The sequence below is a fragment of the Gracilinanus agilis genome, chromosome 4 (assembly GCF_016433145.1).
Source record: "Gracilinanus agilis isolate LMUSP501 chromosome 4, AgileGrace, whole genome shotgun sequence".
Classification (NCBI taxonomy): domain Eukaryota; kingdom Metazoa; phylum Chordata; class Mammalia; order Didelphimorphia; family Didelphidae; genus Gracilinanus; species Gracilinanus agilis.
This window is the reverse complement of record NC_058133.1, coordinates 91,431,393-91,455,976: the sequence shown is the minus strand read 5'-3', so window position 1 is coordinate 91,455,976 and position 24,584 is coordinate 91,431,393. Positions and strand designations below refer to the sequence as shown.

Here is a 24,584-nt window from a genome sequence, read left to right as displayed (position 1 = left end):
TTCTTCAGGCCTGATTCTCTATCTATTGTAAAGAGTGAATCAAAGTTTCTTTGTCTATTAATCAGCAGTTTTTAAATTAATCAGTCAAAAACTTAAACACTGTTACTTAACACTAAGTAAGAGAGTTCACAAGTCACTTACTAAAGTGGGTGACAACTCCAGAGGCAACTGCCCTGCCCCTGGGCAGTGCTAGTCAAATTGAAAGACTGAAATTGGTTCCCATAAAGTGGAGGAAAAGACAGGAAGTGACATGGAAAAAGGACTATAAAAAATCCTGAACTTCCTGTTGAGGAGACTTTGGCTTGAACCTTTGACCTTGACTCTTGGAGGATTGCTCCTGGATCTTCTCTTTTGGGCTTCAGCATTGGAGGACTTCTCCTTGGGACTTGGCCTTTGGTTTTCTCCTTTGGAGTTCATCTTGGATGGGTGAGTAGCTGGCCTTCCTTTCCTGGCTTCTGGAGAGATTGGTTCCAGAGATTCCTGCTTTGGATTTGGAGGAGGCTGCATTGGTGAAACTCTAGCTGAAGACAATACCGGATGTGGGGAAGCCCCTGTGGGGCTTGGCCTCACTTCACAGGAGAAGGGCTAGTAGGCTTGTTAAAACCTGTCTCTTTAGCTACCTTTTTCTATTTTCACTCTTTCTACCTCTTTGTAAATAAAAGTACTAAAAGTAATTTCTGACTTAATTTATAATATCTTTAGATTGGTGACTACAATATTACTATAGAATTCTCATATTTAACATAAAACCTAAATTTAATTTCTTACACTACTAAGAGCCACTTAGCTGCCCTGCTAGTTTTCTTTTATTTTTTACAAATTACATGCAATACATTTCCATACAAGTTTCCCTAAGTTATATGATTGAACTTATCTCCCTCCTTCTCTTCCCTTCCCCCTCCATGTTCTGGCAGGTGATTCAGTCTGGGTTATATATGTATTATCATGCAAAACAAATTTTCCATATTGTTCAATTTTGTAAGTGAATAATCTTATAAAACCAAAATCCCCCAAATATAAACCCAAATAGACAGTTGAAAAATCTTATGCTTTCATCTGCATTCAGCAGTTCTTTCTCTGGAGGTGGACAGCATTCTTTGTCATAAGTCCTTTGGAATTTTCCTGGATCATTTATTGTATGTAATTTGCTGATAGTAGCTGTCTATTACAATTGATCATTCCACAATATTTTGATTACTGTGTATAATAATACTCCTGATTCTGCTTATTTCTCTCTGCATCAGTTCATGTAGGTCTTTCCAGTTCTTTCTGAAATCCTTATTCTTTATATAACAATAATATTCCATCACCATCACATATCACAATTTGTTCAGCCATTCCTCAATTGAGGAACATCCCTTTAATTTCAAATTCTTTGCCACAACAAAAAGAGTGTACTAGCTTGTTTTTTAAAGGTAGGTGGAAAGTATGCTTGAGTTGCTACTTGTCACATATATTCCATGACCATATTTTTTTTGGACTCATAGTTGGGACATATTGTCTGACACAGGATCATTTTTTTGTAGAGGCTCATGAATAAAGGATGTTTTGATTTTTTGAAATTGCCACTGTCTTAGGAAACACACAATGTATCCTTATCAAACATGTACGTATTTTGGAGGAAATGGGCTACAGGAGAGCAAGTTACTTAGTGAACTTTGACAAACATTTATTATATACGTAAGGCACTAGTAAGTAATTAGGGCATAGAAAGTAAACAATCTTTCCTTGTCAGGTCCTTGCTTCCTATGGGGTTGGACGTGATAAGTGTGAAAGAATACATATAACATACATAAGTAATTAAAAAGTCATTTGAGGAGGGAAAAAGGATTAGCAATGGAAGGGATCAGGTGACTGGATGGGAATCTAAAACGGATTTCCATGGCAGGTGGTGACTGAGCAGAACCTTAAGGGAAGTCAGGTATTTAAGAAGTATGGACTAGAATGAGTGTGCTAGCCAGTGGAAATACTTGGGATGCTGAGTTCAGGGAATAGCTAGAGGACTTGTTTGACTGGAACCTAGAGGCAGCTGGGTAGCATAATGGATAGAGTGCTGGTCTTGGAGTCAGGAAAACCTGAATTCAAATCTAACCTCAGATACTAGTTATATGATCCAGTGCAAGTCACTTGAATCTATCTCAGTTTCCTAATTTGTAAAATGAGATATTAATAGCACCTATCTTCTAGGGTTTCTTATGAAAATAAAATGAGGTAATATTTATAAAGCTCCTTCCAAACCTAAAGTACTATATAAACGCTGGCTAATTATTGTTAGCACAATTATTAATATAGAGTGTCTAAAAGGAAGGAATATTATATTTCTCAAAATGCAGACAGAAGTGAGGTAGTGGAGAGCTTTAAATGCAAGGGTGAGAAGTTTGTATTTTGCCATAGAAGCAATAGAAAGCCACAGAAAATTTTTAAGCAGGCCTATGATCTGATTTGTACCTTAGAATGATTATTTTGACAGCTGAGTGGAGAACAAAGTAGGAAGATGGTAGGAACAGGAATCCAATTAAGAGGATATCATAATAGTTTAGCTAAGATGTGATTAGGGATCTAAAGGAACATATATAGTGATTGGAGGAGTGGAGAGGACAAATGGGAGATGTGGTGGGGTGGATTTCACAAGTTTTGGGTGACTTACTTGATGTAAGGAGGTAAGAGAGGGAAGAATTAAGGATGACTCACTCTATGAACCTAACCGAAAGGATGATGATGACCTTAACAGAAACAGGGAACTATGGAGGAAGGACAGCTTTAGTAAGGAAGATTAAAGTTTCATTTTTGAATACATCATATTTTAGTTTTAATAATAAAATAGAATAGATATTTATATAGAAAGGCACACCATTTTTCCATGATTATATTTTTAAAAGCACATAAAATTTGACATTAATTAGTCATCTCTATGACTATATCCTTTTGGTAAAATATAGTGTTTAAAATAAGGAGGCAAATGGAACCCAGAGGGAGCTGATGAACTGAGATAAAAGGAAGAGATCTAGGGTTATTAATTAAAAGTCATAATAAAAGAAGGGGAAGATTCAATAGAAGTGAAGAAGGCAATGTGTAGTACTTTGGAACCAACACATACTTTGTTTGTTTGTTTGTTTTTTTAAGCCCTTAACTTCTGTGTATTGGCTCCTTGGTGGAAGAGTGGTAAGGGTGGGCAATGGGGGTCAAGTGACTTGCCCAGGGTCACACAGCTGGGAAGTGTCTGAGGCTGGATTTGAACCTACGACCTCCTGTCTCTAGGCCTGACTCTCAATTAACTGAGCTACCCAGCTGCCCCAACAAACACATACTTTGAAACAGGGGTTCTTAATATTTTTTGCATCACTGACCCTTTTGGCAGTCTGTTATAGCCTATGGATACTTCAGGATACAGTTTTAAGTTAATATACTAAAATATATGGTCTTACTAGACTATTAATATTAGGTGGTTGAGAGGGTACTTTAGTCACCTACTGGCATTACCACATCTTTATATTAATTTAGAACTACCTTTGTCTGAGAAGTTTGGGAGACCTAGAGAAGCAGTAGTCTCCCTTAGAAAGGGCTGTAGGGAGTAGTGATGTCACTTTGGAAAGTCTAGGTTTACTTTAAATGAGGAGGGGGTGAAAACATCTGTGTGGCTGAAAGTCTCAGAGGACACAAGGCAGAGGATTTGCAGAGGGCAAGCAGAGAAGAAGGAGTAGGTGCAGAGAAGGGTAGCTTTGAATTGGATTAAAATGAAAGTAAGTTAGATGGAGGTGGTTGGAGAAAACTTGATGACTAGGGTGATATGTGTGGTTAATGCAGGGATAGAAAGGCAAGAGGGATCCTGAAATGACATGCTGGTAGAAGGAGTAGGGAGATGCTGATTAGCCATTAGAGGAGTAGCTGACTTCTTTCATCCACTTGAAATGTTGGTGTATTGGAATGTTATTGAGACACTGAGGTCTCTGCAATTTAGTTCTCAGGTTCTTGGCTCTTGGCATAATGATGGCTTCACTACTTTTTGGAAAAGTGTCAAGTGGTAGCTGATAAACAATAAATGATAAATTAGCTATTTGCTCTCCAATTTCTGGGTGCTATAATTCTGGTAGCACAACTACCAAGATCCAGATCCCAAGCCCAGGGTCAAGGCAATAAAAGGGAAATAGTTGAAATCTTGCATTCATCACTTTTTTTTCTATGTGGCCTTGGGCAAGTCTTGGGAAACCATGCTGAGCCAGTTTTCTCATCTATAAAATGAAGGATAGGACTAGGTAGCTTCTAAAGCTGCTTCCAGGTCTTGAACATACTTTAGAACATTAATTTGGAGATGAGACAAGGAAATCCTGGATTTGGCATCAGAGGAGCTGGTTCCAGTCCTTTAACTGCCACTCGCTAATTGTATGATGTTGGAAAAGTTACCTTCTTCAGCCAAAATTTTCTCATCTCTATGATTATGAGATTGGACTAGGTGATAGATATGATCCTTTCCAGATCTAATTCTATGATTTTTGGCATGTGGGTCACTATTATTACTAGCGGACACACATAGTTGTGTTCTTTCCCTATGCCATATGGCTTTAAGTTGTCCTCTGGATCTAGGTCTTTTAGCAGTTATTTGTCCTCCATCAGCCCCATAGTTTGCTTGGCTTTACGGTTTCCTCCAATAATCTAACAAAATATAGCTGTGAGAAATTCATGAGAGAAAATATAATGGGAGGGACAAGGCATACATTTTGCTTTTAGATGATTTCTTCTAGAACAATTTGGCTTTAAGTTATCTCAACATCATTTATAAATTTACAATATATATCTAGTTTTCTCAATTTAAAGTATGAATATTTTCTAGTTCCAGATAAATGTTACCAAGTTACTTTATTGAAAGAAATTTCTACACAGTTCCTCAACAATGATGAATTCCTCAATCCAGCAAATAAATATAGCATATTTGTGCATGCGTATACGTGTTTATGTGTATGTATGATATTTAGGTATACACATATAAATGTCACAAATATTTACATATATGTATCTAGACTTAAATGAGTATAGGGAATGCCTGATGTAAATATTCCCTTTATTAAAGAAGATAAGTGTCTTCCTGGGGTGGAGCCAAGATGGAGGAGTAACTAGAGTAGCAGCTCTGTGTCACCATGAGAATCCTCTCTGACCAAGATTAAAATATTGCCACAAAATGAATATAGGAGTGAAAGAACCAACCAGGAGACAGAGTGAAACTTTCAAGAAAGGAAAACCCCAGAAGGTAGGCAGACAACATCTGAGACACTGGGATGAGAGGAGAGCAGAGTCAGCAAGAGAATTTAGCAAAGAGTAAAGAACCAGCCAAGAGCAAACCAAAAACCCCTTCCTCACCCCTCACCCCCATTTGCTGTTACAGATTCTGAATTTAAGTTCAAGCTAACATTCAGATCCTGAGATCCTGCCTGGGCAAATAGTGGTCCAAGTCAACTCATAACCCTTGAAATTTCAAACCTCTGGAGAAGTCCAGAATCCCAGCCCAAGGGAAATCTGGGCTGAAAGGGACTGATCCATATTGTTCCAGAGAGAAGCCAGGAATCCCAGTCTGGGTTTGGGATAAGGACGTAATTCACAGTTCACAGTTCATAAGGGGAGCCCCCCCCCTCAGATCTTTTTGCTCAAAACTAAGGGCAGAGCTACAGGACAGGGCAATCAATCAAGGGTGTGTCTGATTGGATCAAGAACACAGGAAGACCAAAAACTTGAGCCTAAGCCTGGGGCCAGAATTTGATCAGCCCCTGATCTGTTCAAGTTCAGAGTGAGATCAAAAGCTTAAATCAAAGACTGAGGAAAGTCTTTAAGCTATCAGCATCTCAAGGTCAATTGAATCAGTAGGTGGAGGGGGCTGACAGAGCTCTCAGCCCTCAGACCATCTGGTAAACTAGTAAAAACCCCGAAAATAAGCTGAGTATAACATCAAGGAAGGACTGAAATTTAAGAGGGTACTCTAATACTCTAACTTCCCAGAAAACAGAGCCTATCTATAACTAGATAGGAAAAACAAGCAAACAACAACAAAAAACTTAACTCTAAAGAATTTTTATGGTGACAAAGAGCAAGGGGACAGCAAAAGCATAGGAAACACATGCAAAGTTCAAAAGAAAAATATGGATTGGACACAGAATCTGGAAGAGCTCAAAAAATATTTCAAAAACCAAGTAAGAGAGGCAGAAGTAAAGTGGGAAAGAGAAATGAAAGTGATTCAAGAAGAAATGGGCCAATTGAAAAAGGAGAACCAAAAACTGATAGAGGAAAATCGGGTCATAAAAATCAGAATTGACCATCTAGAAACTATGTATTCATGAAAAATCAAGAAACAATAAAGCAGAATGAAATGAATGAAAAAACAGAGGAAAACAGGAAATATCTTATTTAAAAAACAACTGACATAGATAGATCTAGGAGAGACAATTTGAGAATTATTGGACTACCTGAAAGCCATGATCAAGAAAAACTTTGGACATCATATTATAAGAAATTATCAAAGAAAACTACCTAGAGATCCTCGAATAAGAAAATAAAATTGAAATTGAAAGAATTTATAGATTGCCTCCTGAAAGAAATCTTCAAATGACAACTCCAGGAACATAATAGCTACATTCAAGAGCCACCAAGCCAAGGATAAAATACTTCAAACAACCAGAAAGAAACCATTCAGATATCATGGAGTTATAATCAGGATCACACAAGACCTAGCGGCTTCTACATGAAAGGATTGAAAGGCATGGAATATGATATTCAGGAAGGCAAAAAATTTGGATTTACAACCCAGAGTCACCTATACAGCAAAACTGAGTATATTTTTTCAGGGTAAAAAACTGGACATTCAATAAGAGAAAAGATTTCCAAGCATTCCTGAGGAACAAGCCACACCTAAACAAAAATTAAAGTTCAAACACAAGACACAAGAGAAGTCCATAAAGGTAAATAAGAAAGAGACATGGAAAGAGGATTTCTATAATTCTCAAAAATTACTCTTAGTAGTAGAGAAGATCAAAGGAATTTACTCAGAAAGAGGGTAGAGAAGCAAGGTGATTATGATGATATGAAAAAAAATCAAACATGAAAGCATTCTAAAAATTTGTTATTCACAAATAAAGTGGGAAGCAGCATGATATAGTTGATACCTTTGTAACCCAGTCAAGTTGACTGGGTTACAAATTCTGTTGCTGATATGTATTGGCCCTGTTACCCTAACCTAGGAAATGGTCAAAGGATTAAGAGGGCAACTGTAAAATTGGAAATTTGGGTTTCCTTGAACTAATTTTGAGGTCCCTGGTCTAAACTTCCTGTGGACATTTAGGGCTCTTTCAAACTACATTTCCCAAGAGCAAACTGGCTTCCTCTCTTGTGTAATCATGTGGGCAGGAAGTGTAATCACCTAGAGAAAGGTATAAAGACTAAGGACTGGATTGGTACTTCCTCTTTTGTGACTGTGGAGCAGGAGCCAGCATGGGAGGAGCAGGTAATGGTGGGTCCATTTAAACAGGCACGGGGCTTCATTTTCCTAAATGGCTATCAATAAACCCTTTAAAACCATGATATTTTTAAATCCATCCTTTTATATTATTTTATTTCTTATACAACCAGGTGGTGCAACTGATTTGGCTTCAGAAACTTACTAGCTGTGGGAACTTGGACATGTCACTTAACCTGTTTACCTCAGGTCCTCATCTATTAAAAAAAATGAGTTTGAGAAGGAAATGGCAAAATACTTCAGTATCTTTGCCAAGAAAAACCCAAATAGATTCACAAAGAGTCCAACATGACTAAAAGGGCTGAATAACAAAAAAAAGAAACTTCAAGACTCTAGGTCAATGGCCTATCCATAGACAACTAGCTAAACCTCTTAAGGGGTACAAGTTTTTCTTCCCGTTTTGGGAGATGAAGGTTATAATCACATAGCCAGTGAATAGCAGACCTCGCTCTTTGGAAATCCATTCTACTTCTTTGGTCAGTAAAGAAACTAAGACAAATGACTATAATAAAAAGTAGGAATATTTCTACTCCTGTTGTTATTATCGTTGGGTTGTAATTTTAGTCTGGGTATCTATAGAGACCTAGACTAAATTACAAGAGTTCCTACTATGCTTTTTTAAGTTTCATTTTTATATGAATAAATGAAAAAATTGCTATTTATGTGACTAAATGAGCTAATTCATGCCCAGAATATGTATTCACCTTAGATTTATAAGTAATTCAGAATAAACAATGTCTTGGTAGCCATGTTTTCTCCTGACTTCCATTTCACTTAGTGTCACATTACATGACCAACATAAATATAGATAGTCCAAAGAACCAATTATTTTTATTTAAACTTCCTGAAAGTTCAAAGGCAACAATGGCAGTGTATTAGAAGAAAGAGTGGTTAAGATAAAACTTCATAGACCACTTCAAATGGAAAATGATAAATGAGCCAAGGTGACGTGGAAAGGGGTCATAAGTATATTTAATATTAAGTGATTAGTTCCTGAATGACTCAGGATACTTGAATACTTTCAAAGTATTTGCTGAGGAAAAAAAAAACCCATCATCACTGACTCTTACATTTCTTTTCTCATTTCCTCCTACCACACCCACACTTCCTCTGAGGCATTCAGTCTAAGGATAGACTGGGCTCTGCTCTTTTTTTTGTGGGAGGCCTTCAGGACAATAGATCAGTCTTCTTTATCTTCTACAAAGGAAAGAACAACTCACATTTATATAGGTGTTAAGTTTTGGGAAGTGCTTTCCTCATAAGGGTGGGAAAGATGAATATTATTCTTCCAGATTTACTGAAGGAGAAACTAAGGATTTGAGAGATTCTGTGACTTACTTTTCCATGGCCAAAAAGCTAGTAAATGCTTAGAGCAGGATTCAAAAGCAGGTCTCCTGATTCCACTTCTAGAATTTTTTTCCTAATGCAACAAAATCCAAAACAGACAAAACGATTGTTTAATTTTCAGAAAGGTCATTCTGGCAATGAACATCAGACATCCTCTCTTCCCTTCTCTTTCTTTTTTAAAAAGACTTTTATTTTCTGTTTTGGAGTCCCATAAAAGTATTGATTCCAAGGCAGGATATTGTAAGAGTTAAGCAGCTAAGGTTAAGTGACTTGCTCAGAGTCACACAACTAGAAGGTGTCTGAGGTCACATTTGAACCCAGGTCCTCCTGACACCAGACCTGGTGTTATCTAGCTAACCTTTGTGTTATATAGCTGCCCCTTAGATTCTCTTGACTTACTTTGTATGGAAGTTCACCATGGAGAAGGGGAAATGTTTTTTTTCCCCAGTTCATATAACTTCTGCCTGTAGTGATACATAATATTACTATAATACAAATAAAAGATTTGCAGTTTAAAAATTGTTCAATTCCCAAAGAAATATCTTGATTTGTTATGTGGATATAGATCTAAAATATTTTGTGTGTCCAAATGATTATTATTTCAATTTTTTTAATTCAAGTCACAAATAAAATATTCCATCTAAGGACCTTTTATTTACTTTTTAATGATTTTTCTCCCCTTTCCTCCTCTCCTTTTTTACCTTTCTCACCTCACCGCCAGTTTATCAAGTGAGCATTCTGTTGCTTTCCAAAAGGAGTTTCCTTTGAGATCTCTATCAGAGTAATTCCTAAACAGTACCTCACTGATAAAAAGGTAGGAGTTGGTCATTCATTACTGTAATCAGAGCCTCACTCTCCGTGTTTATTATTATGTTCACACTAAGTCTCCCTCTTTTGTCAGCAGCCTCAGTGGGGCAAACCCAAGCTTATCTTTAATGGCATTTCATAGGCTTCCAAGAACATACCTTTATCAAAGGAGGAGGCTGGAGTTGCATATCTCTTTGCAAGTTGTCACACCTGATGGCAATTCTATTTCCCAATCATCGCCTTGTCATTTCCTTTTGGCTCCTGGGAAATGTTTGCCTCTGTATGTGTTGAAGCAATTGTCATCTCTAGTGGTCTAGTCCCAGGGTCTGGAACTAGAAAGTGATTAAAACATGCTGATTGTCATAAGAGAAGATAGATGGGTAGGGTTGTTTGTATGTGCCTAGAAATTCAGAGACTGAAATTGAGCTTTTAATCGTTATAGTTGTCTTTCTTAAAAAACCTGGACTGGGGCAGCTGGGTAGCTTAGTGGATTGAAAGCCAAGCCTAGAGATGAGAGGTCCTAGGTTCAAAAGTGGCTTCAGACACTTTCCAGCTGTGTAACTCTGGGCAAGTCACTTAACCCCCATTGCCTAGACCTTACCACTCTTCTGCCTTGGAACCAATACACAGTATTGATTTCAAGTTGAAGGGTAATGGTAAAAAAAAAAAAAAAAAAAAAAAAAAAAGACCTGGACTTCTGGTAACTAAAAACCCATTGCCATTTGAGTTTTGCAAGCCATTATCTGAAATGATTTAGTTTCTAGGGTGCTCACCAAACTACTACCTGAGGGTGTGTTCCCTTTACCCTATGAAGAAAACAACACTATTGCAATTTGACTTGGAAAAATTGTGTAGTTCATTGGCATGTCTATGAAACATCTTCATGCATGTCATCCTTCTCCCATCTTTGTGATTCAGAGAATGAACCTATCTTATATTTCAATGTAGGGGTTTTGATCAATGAGAGTACATAAAAGGGAAAAAATAAGGAAAGAAAATTTAAACTTACTTGAAGAATATTTCCTGTAGATTATAAGAACAAATAAGCCAAAATTTTAAGCTGCATGTGGTCTTATTTTTGTGACCTGTTTTTGTCTTCTGGAAAATTCCAGTAGACACCATTATTTTAAGATATTAGTATTAGTTTATTAACAACACTCTAGTTTTTATATCAGGCTTAGAAAGCCAAAAGATTGTATCTGACTAGAAATATCCTTTCTGTATTTTAACTTATAGTTCTATCATTTTATTCTCCAATTGTTTCTAGAGACACTAGCTTAATCTACTATTTCTTTTAGTTATGCTAGTAAATATTTGGAGACATTTGGTGTTCCCAATGTGTGTTGTGTGTGTTTGTGTGTGTGTGAATCTCTGTTGAAGGATTTGATTTCAGGGATTTGAATATGACACTATTTTCATTGAAGAAAATATGTTAAGATTTTCAAAAGAAAATCAGATTTGTCTCTAAGGAAACATTCCTCCTTTGGCTCACTATTGTGAGAAGGAAATACATTCCAGTTTCTGTTTTTTCTCAGTCATGGTAGGAGCAGCATCTATTTTATATAGTCTGTGTTGGTTTTTTAAGTCCAGATCAAATAAAATGGCTTACGGAGGGGCAAAGAGTCCAGTTTTGGGTTTATTAATGGTTTGCTTTTCTTCTTGCTTAAGGCATAAAAGACCCATCCTTTGGGGAATTGTGTCTCAAATTTTGGTGGAATTCCCACTGCCATGGGGGTATACCTTTCTGATCTTGTTGTGGTAAAAATAGAATAGAACAGGAAGTAGTCATTTTATATGAATTATTACCTCTTTAATTTTAGGAATTGGATATTTTTATTTCCTGATTTTAGTAAAAATCATTTTATCGCATTTTGGAGTCCATCTGAGTTATTAGAGAATGTCAATAAAGAAATCAATTAACTAGTGCTATTGAGTACCACTGAATATTCATCACTGTTAGCTATTGTGGAAGATAGAGATGTATTGGAAGAGTTTCCTACTTTCAGTCTACTATTTTTGATCCTGTTAATTTTGGGATGAATAAACAGTAAACAATACAAAAGGAATCTAGAAATAAATAATAGAGAAGATCAATAGCCTTAGATTATCGACCACGGGGGTAAGGGTCTAGAAAAGAACAGAATTTTAGAATTGGAGGAGACTTTAGATTATTCTATCTGTTCCAATTCCCTAATTTTAGAAATGAGGAAACTGAGGTGCTGGAAGAATAAAGTAACTTGTCCTAAGTCATAAAACAAGTTAGTATCTGAGATGGAAAAAGAACTCCTCTCCTTCCTGCCTCCCAGGAACCTTCATTCCTGTCTTCACTAATTCTTCCACAATTTCTTCTCCTATTTCTGAAACTTTGCACTGACTGTCCTTCACTCCTGAAATGTTTTTCTTTCATGTCTCTGCCTCTTAGAATCCCTGGCTTCCCTTAAGACTCAGATCAAATGCTACTTTCAGTAGGAAGCTTTTTCTGGTCATCTTAGCTTCTAGTGCCTACTTCTCTAAGTTTACCCTCCATCAAATCTTTATTGTATATAAAAAGAAAATATGAAGTATATGGTGTTCAAGGAGGACTAGCACCTCTGGTACAAGGGTAAATGATGGGCTACAAACCCATCAGTGAGTTTGTGGGGTGTCTATCCCAAGCATATGAAGACTTCCCTTGGTGGAATGAGCAGATGAGAACAATTTGTTCCAACGGCCAGGAAGGTGGAGGAAGCAGGTGCTATGGAACTCTTAGATTGTGGTCAGACATCAAAGACACCAATGCATCTTGGGCCATCAGCAGTTATCCTAATTTTTGTCTTGCCACTGAACTTTGTTGACTCCAGTAGAGAGAATGAGGCTGATGACTTTATGTAACTGCTTCCCTAAAATCCAACACACATGCAAATAAAAACATCACCCCATAGTGGTTTTTTCTTTAGTTCATTTAAAAATTTTTTAATTTTTAAATATTTTTCCATGTTTCCATGATTTGTTTTCTTTCCTTTCCCTCTCACAGTTCTTTCTCTCATTCTTTCCCGGAAGTCCTTCAGGGTGTCTTGGCTTGTTGCATTGCTACTAGTAACAAAGTCCATTACATTGGATTGTTCCACAATGTTTTACTTTCTGTCTACAATGTTCTACTGGTTCTGCTCATTTTACTCTGCATCAGTTGATTGAGATTCTCCCAGTTCATATAGAAATCCTCCAGATCATCATTTCTTACAGCACAATAGTATTCGATCACCATCATATATCACAATTTGTTCAGCCATTCCCCAATCAATGGACAACCCTTCATTTCCCAATTTTTTGCCATCACAAAGAATGCAGCTATGAATATATAAAATAATTTTTAAAATTTTTTTTTATTTTTTAGAAAAATTTTCCATGGTTACATGGTTCATGTTCTTACTTTCTTCACCCTGATCCCCCATAGCTGATGCGCATTTCCACTGGTTTTAACATGTGTGATCTATCAAGACCTATTTCCATATTATTGATAGTTGCATTGGTGTGGTCATTTCAAGTCTACATCCCCAATCAAGCAATTGTTTTTCTTCTGTGTTTCCACTCCTGTAGTTCTTCCTCTGAATGTGGGTAGCGTTCTTTTCCATAAATCCCTCATTGTCATGGGTCATTGCACTGTTGCTACTACAAAAGTCCATTACATTCGATTTTACCACAGTGTATTGGTCTCTGTGTACAATGTTCTTTTGGTTCTGCTCCTTTCACTCTGCATCAATTCCTAGAGGTCTTTCCAGTTCACATGGAATTCCTCCAGTTTATTATTCCTTTGAGCACAGTAGTATTCCATCACCAGCATATACCACAATTTGTTCAGCCATTCCCCAGTTGAAGGACATACCCTCATTTTCCAGTTTTTTGCTACTACAAAAAGCATATCTATAAATATTTTTGTACATGTCTGTTTATCTATGATCTCTTTGGGGTACAAACCCAGCAATGGTATGGCTGGATCAAAGGGCAGGCATTCTTTTAGCTCTCTTTGGGCATAATTCCAAATTTCCATCCAGAATGGTTGGATCAGTTCACAACTCTACCAGCAAAGCATTAATGTCCAGATTTTGCCACATCCCCTCCAACATTCATTACTCTCCCCTGTTGTCATTTTAGCCAATCTTCTAGATGTGAGGTGATATCTCAGAGTTGTTTTGATTTGCATTTCTCTAATTATTAGAGATTTAGAACACTTGCTCATGTGCTTGTTGATAGTTTTGATTTCTTTATCTGAAAATTGCCTATCCATGTCCCTTGCCCATTTATCAATTGGGGAATGGCTTGATTTTTTATACAACTGATTTAGTTCCTTGTATATTTGAGTAATTAGACCTCTGTCAGAATTTTTTGTTATAAAGATTTTTTTTTAAACCCTTGTACTTTGGTGTATTGTCTCATAGGTGTTAGAGTGGTAAGGGTGGGCAATGGGGGTCAAGTGACTTGCCCAGGGTCACACAGCTGGGAAGTGGCTGAGGCCGGGTTTGAACCTAGGACCTCCTGTCTCTAGGCCTGACTCTCACTCCACTGAGCTACCCAGCTTCCCCTAAAGATTTTTTTCCAGTTTGTTGTTTCCCTTCTGATTTTGGTTGCATTTTTTTTGTTTCTACAAAACCTTTTAAATTTAATATGATCAAAATTATTTATTTTACATTTTGTAATTTTTTCTAACTCTTGCTTGGTTTTAAAATCTTTCCTTTCCCAGAGATCTCACAACTATACTATTCTGTGTTCACTTAATTTACTTACAGTTTCCTTCTTTATATTCAAGTCATTCACCCATTCTGAATTTATCTTGGTGTAGGGTGTGAGATGTTTATCTAAACCTAATCTCTCTCATATTGTTTTCCAAATTTCCCAGCAGTTTTTGTCAAATACTGGATTTTTGTCCCAAAAGTTGGGCTCTTTGGGTTTATTATACACTGTCTTGCTGATGTCACTTACCCCAAGTCTATTCCACTGATCCTCCCTTCTGTCTCTTAGCCAGTACCATATAGTTTTGATGACTGCTGCTTTATAGTATAGTTTAATATCTGGTACTGCTAGGCCACCTTCCTTCATGTTTTTTTTTCATTATTTCCCTTGATATTCTTGATCTTTTGTTCTTCCAAATGAACTTTGTTATAGCTTTTCCTAATTCAGTAAAAAAGTTTTTTGGTAGTTTGATAGGTATGGCACTAAATAAGTAAATTTATTTGGGTAGAATGGTCATTTTTTTTATGTTAGCTCGTCCTACCCATGAGCAATCAATGTTTTCCAATTGTTTAGATCTAGTTTTAATTGTTTGAAAAGTGTTTTGTATTTGTATTCGTATAAATCCTGTGTTTGTTTTGGTAGATAGATTCCTAAGTATTTTATATTGACTAGGGTGATTTCAAATGGTGTTTCTCTTTCTAACTCTTGCTGCTGTGATGTGTTTGAAATATATAGAAATGCTGATAATTTATGTGCATTTTATTTCATATCCTGCAACTTTGCTAAAGTTATTGGTTATTTTTGTACAAGTTTTTCCTTATTATCTCTTTGGTATAAAAACCTAGTAGTGTTATTCCTGGATCAAAGGGTATGCATTCTTTTAAAGCCCTTTGTACATAATTCCAAATGCCCTTCCAGAATGGCTGGATTAATTCACAACTACACCAACAATGCATTGGTGTCCTGATTTTGCCACAACTCCTCCAACATTTATTATTTTCCTTGGCTGTCATATTGAACAATCTGCTAGGTGTGAGGTGGTACCTCATTGTTGTTTTGATTTGCATTTCTCTAATTAAAAGAGATTTAGAACACTTTTTTCATATGCTTATTGATAGTTTTGATTTCTTTATCTGAAAACTGCCTATTCATGTCCCTTGACCATTTGTCAATTGGGGAATGGTTTGATTTTTTTGTACAATTGACTTAGCTCCTTCTAAATTTGAAGAATTAGACCTTTGTCAGAGGTCTTTGTTATAAAATTTTCCCCCAATTTGTTGCTTCCCTTCTAATTTTGGTTGCATTGGTTTTGTTGTAAAAACCTTTTTAATTTAATATAATAAAAATTATTCATTTTACATTTTATAGTGTTCTTTATCTCCTGCTTGGTCTTAAATTTCTTCCTTTCCCACAGATATGATAGGTATACTATTCTATAATCACTTAATTTATTTATGATTTCACTCTTTATATTTAAGTCATTTACCCACTCTGAGTTAATCTTGGTATAGGATGTAAGATGTTGCTCTAAACCTAATTTCTCCCATACTGTTTTGTTTTTTTTTAAAACCCTTAACTTCGGTGTATTGTTTCATAGGTGGAAGAGTGGTAAGGGTGGGCAATGGGGGTCAAGTGACTTGCCCAGGGTCACACAGCTGGGAAGTGGCTGAGGCCGGATTTGAACCTAGGACCTCCCATACTCTTTTCCAATTTTCCCAGTAGTTTTTGTCAAATAGTGGGTTCTTGTCCCAAAATCTGAGATCTTTGGGTTTATTGAACATTATCTTGCTACTGCTCCAAATTGATTACATTGATCTGCCCTTCTATCTCTAAACCAGTACCATATTGGTTTTTTTCCCAGTGCCTCAAAAGCATTTATTTCTTGATTTCAAAAGAGTTTCCAAGTTAGTATTCCTGTCCCCCAAGGGAGAGGTCACAATCAATTCCTTACCCAGGGGTAAAAGGGATGTCTATGGTTTATTTTGAGTTAGAAACAGCTCATCTATAGAAACAGGCAACTTAAAGATGATGGTTAAAGAAGGAATCACTTTTCTTCTGCTCAGCCATACATATCAGGGTCCGAGGGAGGACCTGCATCAGGCAGAGTTGCCGGCTGTAGCTGTTGCTCATTGGGTTTCCTCACAGCCTCACAAGTTTCTCAATGAGAGCAATCTGTGATGTCTTAGATTGGCTAGGTAGGTCACCATCAACAGGCCATTGATGTTACTCTTCAGCATGGTCTCAACGTCCTCAGGAGCAATTTTGAGAACTTGGTTAACCAGTCCCATCAGGAAGTGGCCCGCGGTGTTGTCAGCCGACACCTTTCCAGATAGCACATCCTCAGCATACTGCAGCACTGTGCTCAGAGCATCCTGTATCCGGGCTGAGGCCTCACCTCCTTGCTGCAGATCACTTGAAAGGCCAATCACACGGTTGGGGCTGAAACAGGTCTTCATGATCAGGTCAATTCCAATTTGTTCAGTATCATAGTAGATATATTTCACTGTCAGAGGAGTGAACATCACTCCCATGGTTTTTCCTGGGACACCCATGGAAGCACTGACATAGGCTTTGATGCTCATCCGTCCATTCGGGATACTAGTATCCACAGTGAGATTAATGGGACTATGAGCCTCCTGGCTATTGTATTCATGAATCAGCACTGATTGTTCTGTGATGTCATGGCCTGTAGCATACTGGCCCAGAATAACCTCACTTGGAGAGACTTTCTTATGTAATTCATTCATATTCTTAGCAAATTCCATGTCCACAGCAACCTCATCCTCAGATTCATAATGCAGCACCAAAAAACAGCAGTTGGTGACTTCTACTGAGTGTCTGTCAGTTGTTCCCAGCAGAGTACTACTGGGTTTGGTTTGAAACATATAGGAATGCTAATGATTTATGTGGGTTTATTTTGTACCCTGCAACTTTGCTAAAGTTATTGATTATTTCTAGTAACTTTTTAATTGATTTCTCTAGGTATACCATCATGTCATCTGCAAAGAGTGATAGTTTAGTTTCCTTACTGTCTGCTTTTATTCCTTCAATTTCTTTTTCTTCTCTAATTGTTACTGCTAGCATTTCTAGTATAATAATAAATAGTAGTGGTAATAATGGGCATCCTTGCTTCACTCTTGATCTTATTGTGCAGGCATCTAACTTACCCCCCATTGCAGAAGATACTTGTTTTTTAAATATTTGATAGAATTCGCTTGTGAATCCATTTGGCCCTGGTGATTTTTTCTTAGGGAGTTCCGTGATGGTTTGTTCAATTTCTTTTTCTGATATGTGATTATTTAAGTATTCTATTTCCTCTTTTGTTAATTTGGGCAATTTATATTTTTGTAAATATTTGTCCATTTCCTCTAGATTGCCATATTTATTGTCATATAATTGAGCAAAATAGTACTTAATAATTGTCTTAATTTCCTCTTCATTAGAGGTGAGATCACCCTTTTCATTAATGATACTGTTAATTTGGTTCTCATCTTTCTTTTTCTCAATTAGATTAACCCATATTTTATCTATTTTATTTGTTTTTAAAAAGTGCCAGCTCCTAGTTTTATTTATTAGTTCAATAAGTCTTTTAATTTTGATTTTGTTAATTTTCCCCTTGATTTTTAGGATTTCCAATTCTTTATCTGATGGTTTTTAATTTGTTCTTTTTCTAGTTTTTTTTTTAGTTGCATGCCTAATTTGTTAATCTCCTCTTTCTCTGACTTGTTAATATATGTACTCAGGGATATAAATTTTCCTATATCCCATAAATTTTGATATGTTTCCTCATTGTCATTCTCTTCAATGAAATCAATAATTATTTCTATGATTTGTTTTTAATTCACCAATTTTGGAGAATAAGATTATTTAATTTCCAATTAATTTTTAACTTACTTCTCCATTTACCCTTACTTATAGAGAACCAGCTCTATATTTTTGGGGGTCCTGAGTGGTGTTTAATGGCCTCGGATTGAAAAGACAGGAAACAGAAACTGAGAACAGCCAGACTAATTGTTTAGCTCATAGCTGCTCCAACTTCATGGAGTTCTTGAGTTTATTTTATACTGGTTTCAAACAAAGAACACAAAGAAAGAGTTACAGCTGTGAAGGGGTTAAAATTATACACAACCCATTAAAGTCTAAAAAGTAGAGAGATAGGTACAAGGACAAGGGCCAAATTCCAACCACCAATTGGTAGGGGGTTAATTCTGGGAGCAGAAACACATTTCATGGAGATTTTTTACTAATTGCATTCTGCCTTGATTTATAGGATTGCACCTGGTCAGATAAGGTCTTGTTTGGCCTTGTCTGTGTCTGGTCTTGACTATCTAAGTAATATATTTTTTAGAGTTCAGGCTTCTTAATTATCAAGGAGAGAAATTGTTAACTCAGTAGCTGCTGGTCTGCTAAGGACTCAAAGCTTTCCAAAAGAACATTGAGAAAAGGTGGGGATTTGAAAATGAGTCAAAAGAGGAGTCTCAGATGTTTACCTTAGATGGCCCATTCTGTCTGCTACCTGACATGCAGTGCAGAAAAAAACATACACAGTTTTATATGCTGATGATTTTGTAATGGGATCCAGATAAAATATCTATTACAGACTCTGTTTCTCTAAATGACTCCCAATAGCCTCTTGGAGGGGTCAAGTTGTTTTTGGATTAACCAACCTGCTGGTACCAGAGCTTTTCAGGGCTTAGGTGACCAGGACCAAACACAAAGACTGCCTTAGCCTGGATTGGTCATGTAGGGAATTCAGATAACAGGCCTTATCCTGACCCTATTTATCCAATTGGTTCTCTACACTTACTAATTATAATTTTTATTGCATTTTTATTTGAAAAGTTGCTTTTATTATTTCTGCTTTTCTGCATTTGTCTTCAATGTTTTTATGCCCTAGTACATGGTCAGTCTTTGTGAATGTACCACATGCTGCTGAAAAGAAGGTATATTCCTTTTTATCGCTATTTACTTTTCTCCATATATCTATTAATGTTATTTTTTCTAAGATTTTATTCAGAACTCTTATTTCTTTCTTTATTTTTTTGGTTTGATTTATCTAGCAATTTCTTCCTTAAGCTCCAATAGATTCTCCTTTAAAAATCTGAATGCTATACCATTTGGAGCATACATATTGAGTACTAACATTTCTTTGTTGTCTATACTGTCTTTTATCAGGATATAATTGCCTTACATATCTCTTTTATTTGGATCTATTTTTACTTTGGCTTTGTCAGATATCGTAATTGCCATTTCTGACTTCTTTTTCTCAGTTGATGCCCAATAAATTCTGCTTCAGCCTCTACTCTTTACCCTGTGTGCGTCTACATGCCTCATGTGTGTTTTTTGTAGACAACATGGTAGGATTTTGGTTTTTAATCCACTCTGCTACTCTTTTATGAGTGAGTTCATCCCATCCACATTCAGAGCTATGATTACCACCTGTGTATTCCCCATCATTTTGATTTCTTCCTTTAATCCTGTCCTTTCTTTTTTCATTAGTTCCTTCCACACTGCTGTTTTGCTTTTAATCAGTCCTCCTTTTCCCCACCCTTATTTTACTTTCCTTCCCACCCCTCCTTTCTTATCCCACTCCTATTTCTCTTTAAGGTCTATTAATCACCCTACCCCCGAACTTTTCCTCCCTTTTAGTATTCCCTGTTTTTTTTTAAACCCTTGTACTTCAGTGTATTGTCTCATAGGTGGAAGATTGGTAAGGGTGGGCAATGGGGGTCAAGTGACTTGCCCAAGGTCACACAGCTGGGAAGTGGCTGAGGCCGGGGTTTGAACCTAGGACCTCCTGTCTCTAGGCCTGACTCTCACTCCACTGAGCTACCCAGCTGCCCCCAGTATTCCCTGTTTTTAAACCCTTAAATCCCCTTTCTTATTCCCTTTCAAATTCTCTATAGGGTAAGATAGGATTCAATACCCCAATAGATTTGACTGTTCTTCCCTCTCAGAACTGATTTCACTGAGAGTAAGGTTTAAATATTACCTATTACCACTCTTTTCTCTCCCTTCTCCAAGCACCTTTTTATGTGGTATAATTTATTCTATTTTACCTCTTTCTTCAAGTTTCTCTTAGTTCCATTCTCTTTTTTGTCCCACTAATTTTTTTACATATCATCTTATACAGCTTAATACCACAACCTCTCCCTATGAATATTTATTTATTTTTTTAAACCCTTACCTTCCATTTTGGAGTCAATACTGTTCAAGAATATCAGGGCAGTTTTCTTGGATAGTTTCTTGTAATATGATGTCTAAGCTTTTTTGTTGTTGTCCCAGGCTTTCAGGTAGTCCAATAATTCTCAAATTGTCTCTCCTGGATATGTTTTACAGGTCAGTTGTCTTTTCAATGAGATATTTTATATTTCCTTCTATTTTTTCTTTCTTTTGATTTTGCATTATCAATTCTTGCTGTCTCATGAGAGCATTAGCTTTTACTTGTTCAATTCTAGTCTTTAAAGACTGATTTTTAGCTATGATCTTTTGATTTTCCCTTTTGATTTGGTCTATCCTGCTTTTCATGGATTCCAGCAGGTCAGCGTTTGTCTCCAATTTGCTTATCACTTTATTTGATTCTATGCTTCTTTTTCCATATGGTCAATTTTGTCTTTTAAGTTTTTATTTTCTTTTTGTAATACTTTCATTTCTTTTTCCCAGTTCTTATGGGGAAAACCAGGAAAATTAACTCAAATATTATTTGTGGGTTCAGTGGGGTGGATAGGCGACAGGAAGGGACAATGAGTAGGACTTTACAAGCCAGGGAACCAGGTTTAACTATAAGGGGAATGACCATTGACAGAAATGGCAGTAAAGCCTGACTAACTGTCACTCTGCCCCACCCAGCTTGGAATAACTTCAGAGTGTTAAATGCATGCAATGAGAACATTAAAGTATTAGGAATCTCACAGGGAAACAGTTTAATTGTAATATGAGGGGATAGGAGAGGGGGTGAGGTAAAACTATACCTAACTGTCTAGGACTGGAGTCAAAAGGGGTAAGTTCCTTAGTCAACCTGACTTCTGCCAGGTTTTGACAGCTTGGCTAAGGACCTGAGGAAGAGGGCTTGGATTTGGGGTCTCACAACTGTTCCAGTGATGTTTTCAGGATACCAGGAACCAACTCCTTTACAGCTGATGATCCAAAAGTAACCAGGTAGGGAGAGATGTCTGCAAACTGTCCACCAGAATGCAGGCCACTTCCCTACTCAGAGTTGACTTGCAGGATTGATGTCTTCAGCCTTCACAAACTTCACTACTCTCCAAGATCCCAGGTCAGATAGAGACTGCTGATTGCACATCTGCTCCAAACCCCTCACAAACAGCAATGTCTGTTGCTCAGCTCTCTCCTCCCTACCCCCTGCATTCTATTCAGAATGTCCATGACTTCCAGCAAAGGCTTTCCCTAACATGCTTACACAAATCTACTTTTAAACTTTTAAAGCCTATACCTATTACACAGTTTTCTTCCCATTGTTTTTATCTTTCTTACTTGGCTCTTGAACTCCTTTTTGAGTTCCTCCAGAGCATGTGACCAATTTCTATTTTTTTGAAAGTTTGATTGTGTTTGATTGTTTGTCACTCTCTGTTGTTGCTTCTATATTTTGTTTTTTATTTCTCCATAGAAATTCTCCAGGGTCTAGAGCTTTTTTTTTTTGCTGTTGCTTATTCCTTTTGCTGCTAGAGGACTATGATTCCTATATATTGATGGTCATTGCTTTCTTAGCTTCTTTCTTGCAGTGCTTTGCCTTGATACTATCTCCCCTTCCCTGTCAGAAGCCTGAGTAAAGGCAGGTAGCTCTTTGTGTGGTATGCTCTTTAAAGCGTTTTGCCCTAAGGCTATCTTCCAAGCCCCTGATGCCTTGACTGTGGCCAGCCACTCCCCTGCCCAAGCTTTATGCTCCACTGCCCAAGCTCTGCACTTTTCAGCCTTGAGTCTTGCTGCCATGGCCTGACACAGTCCTCAGGGGTAAGTCTATGGTGCTTTCAACTAGCTCCTGAGAATTTAGAGATTGCCCTGGCCCTCACTCTGATTCTGGTGTGTTTGATGGTGTGGGGATGGGGTGATCAACTTGACCTTTGATTAGTACAGTTTTGCCTCCTTGTAGCATGGGAATTCCCATTCAGTGCCTACCTTTCATGCTATGTCCTGTAGGAGAGCCCCTTTACTCACCTGGTTTTGATTTCTGTCCTTTTGAGACACTTTATAATGATTGGTTGGAAGGAGTTCAGAAGGCTTTTGCTACTACACTGCCATCTTGGCTCTACCTCTCCCCATAATGTTTTGATGTCTTCAAAAATGTGAACAATTTTGTATGTACTTACTATCTTGTATGTACCTATTTATTTACTTCTTGGCTGCCTCATTAGAATGTGAGTACCTTGATGAAGGGGCTATTTTTTTTCTTTTCTTTGTATTCCAAACACATTTCTCAGTGCCTGGTGCACAGTAAGCACTTAATAAATGCTTGTTGATTGAATATTTTGGGAATGTAGATACTCTTTTTATTTGTGAAGGTTGTGACTCTTCCATGCCTTCTCATTCTATTCATTGTCACACTTGTCACTGTCTTTCCTAAACATCTTCAAAGAAGAACCTCCCAATATACTTGAGGTCTTCTGTTAAAAGGAATAGTTTAAACCCTTTATTTTGTAGATGAGAAAACTGAAAGAGAAAAGAATTGATGACTAGGGCAAGAGATGTGGAGATTGAGACTTGAGGGAGTTTTTGTTGGAGTTGAGCTGAATTTCTTTGGATCAGCAATTATAGGGTATTTAGCTAGGAACTAATTTCTACTTCCCTCTTACATTTCTCTCTTTTGCTGTATTTATATTATATTAAATTATTAAGAGCTACTAACAATTTTTTTATTTAAGAAGTTAATTATTTTTATAAACAGTGACCACAATCTCACTTTTATAACTCTCATATTGAGTCAAACCCAATTTTAAATCTTACAATAAGCAATTTGATGGGCCATACATGTATTATCAAGCAAAACACACTTTCATATTGGTCATTGTTGTAAGAGCACACTCATATATAACCAAAATTCCAAAATAAAACTTTAAAAACAGACATGAAAGAGTATGCTGTGATCTGCATTCATCCAACTCCAACAGTTATTTCTCTGGTGGTAGATAGCATTCCCCACTATAAGTCCTTCAGAATTGTCCCAGATCATTGCATTGCTGAGAATAGCCAAGTCTTCACAGTTGATTATCATACAATATTACTGTTACTATGTACAATATTATCCCAGTTCTGCTTATTTCACTTTGCATCAGATCATGTAGATCTTTCCAGTTTTTTATGAAACCATCTTGCTTTTCATTTCTTATAGCACAATGTTATTCCATCACAAACATATATCACAATTTGTTCAGCTATTCCCAAATTGATGGACATCCCCTCATTTTCTGATTCTTTGCCACCACAAAATGAGCTGCTACAAATATTTTTAGACAAGTAGGTCCTTTCCCCTTTTTTATCATCTCTTTGGGATATAGCCCTGGTAAATGCATTACAGGATCAAAGGGTATGCTCAATTTTATGGTCCTTTGGGCATGGTTACAAATTGCCCTCCAACATGGCTTGCTCGGTTTACAACTCCACCAATATTGTGTTAGTGTCAGAATTTTGCCATAACCCTCCCAAAATTTATCACTTTCCTTTATATCATAATGACCAATACCTCAATGTCATTTTAATGTTCATTTCTCTAATTAAGAGTGATTTAGACCATTTTTTCATATTATTGATAACTTTTATTTTTTCATCTGAAAATTGCTTATTCATATCCTTTGACCATTTGTCAACTGGAGAATAATAGTATTATTATTAGTGAAGCTACATTGAATCTCCTTTGTACTTTTCTTTTGATAGTTTTCACTAATGTTCAAACAGAGAAAGGCAATAGTAACATATTAGTAATCATGATATAGAACTTGCATTGTCAAGACTGCTTTATAAGGACCAACTTTAAGAAAAGTCTCTATGAATGCCTTAAATCTAGGTTTGCATACACAGCAAAACAAATAACTTTAGAATGGTTTCTAAAGGTTCAAATATTTTTTTCAATATTACAAGGAAGAAAATTGCTAGAGTCCTACTGTCATTCTTCCTTTTGATGTGGAGGCAGCTGAAGTATAAAGTGATGCCTACAAAATGCAAACTTATGAAGGTCTTATAAAAATTGGAAGATTTCAAGTCCTCTTGATGGGAA

General features: G+C 36.8%; 1 pseudogene; it reads right to left on the bottom strand.

Moving 5' to 3' along the window:
• Positions 1–16,495: 16,495 nt before the first annotated feature.
• Positions 16,496–17,241, bottom strand: LOC123245932 (annotated as a pseudogene).
• Positions 17,242–24,584: the final 7,343 nt, after the last annotated feature.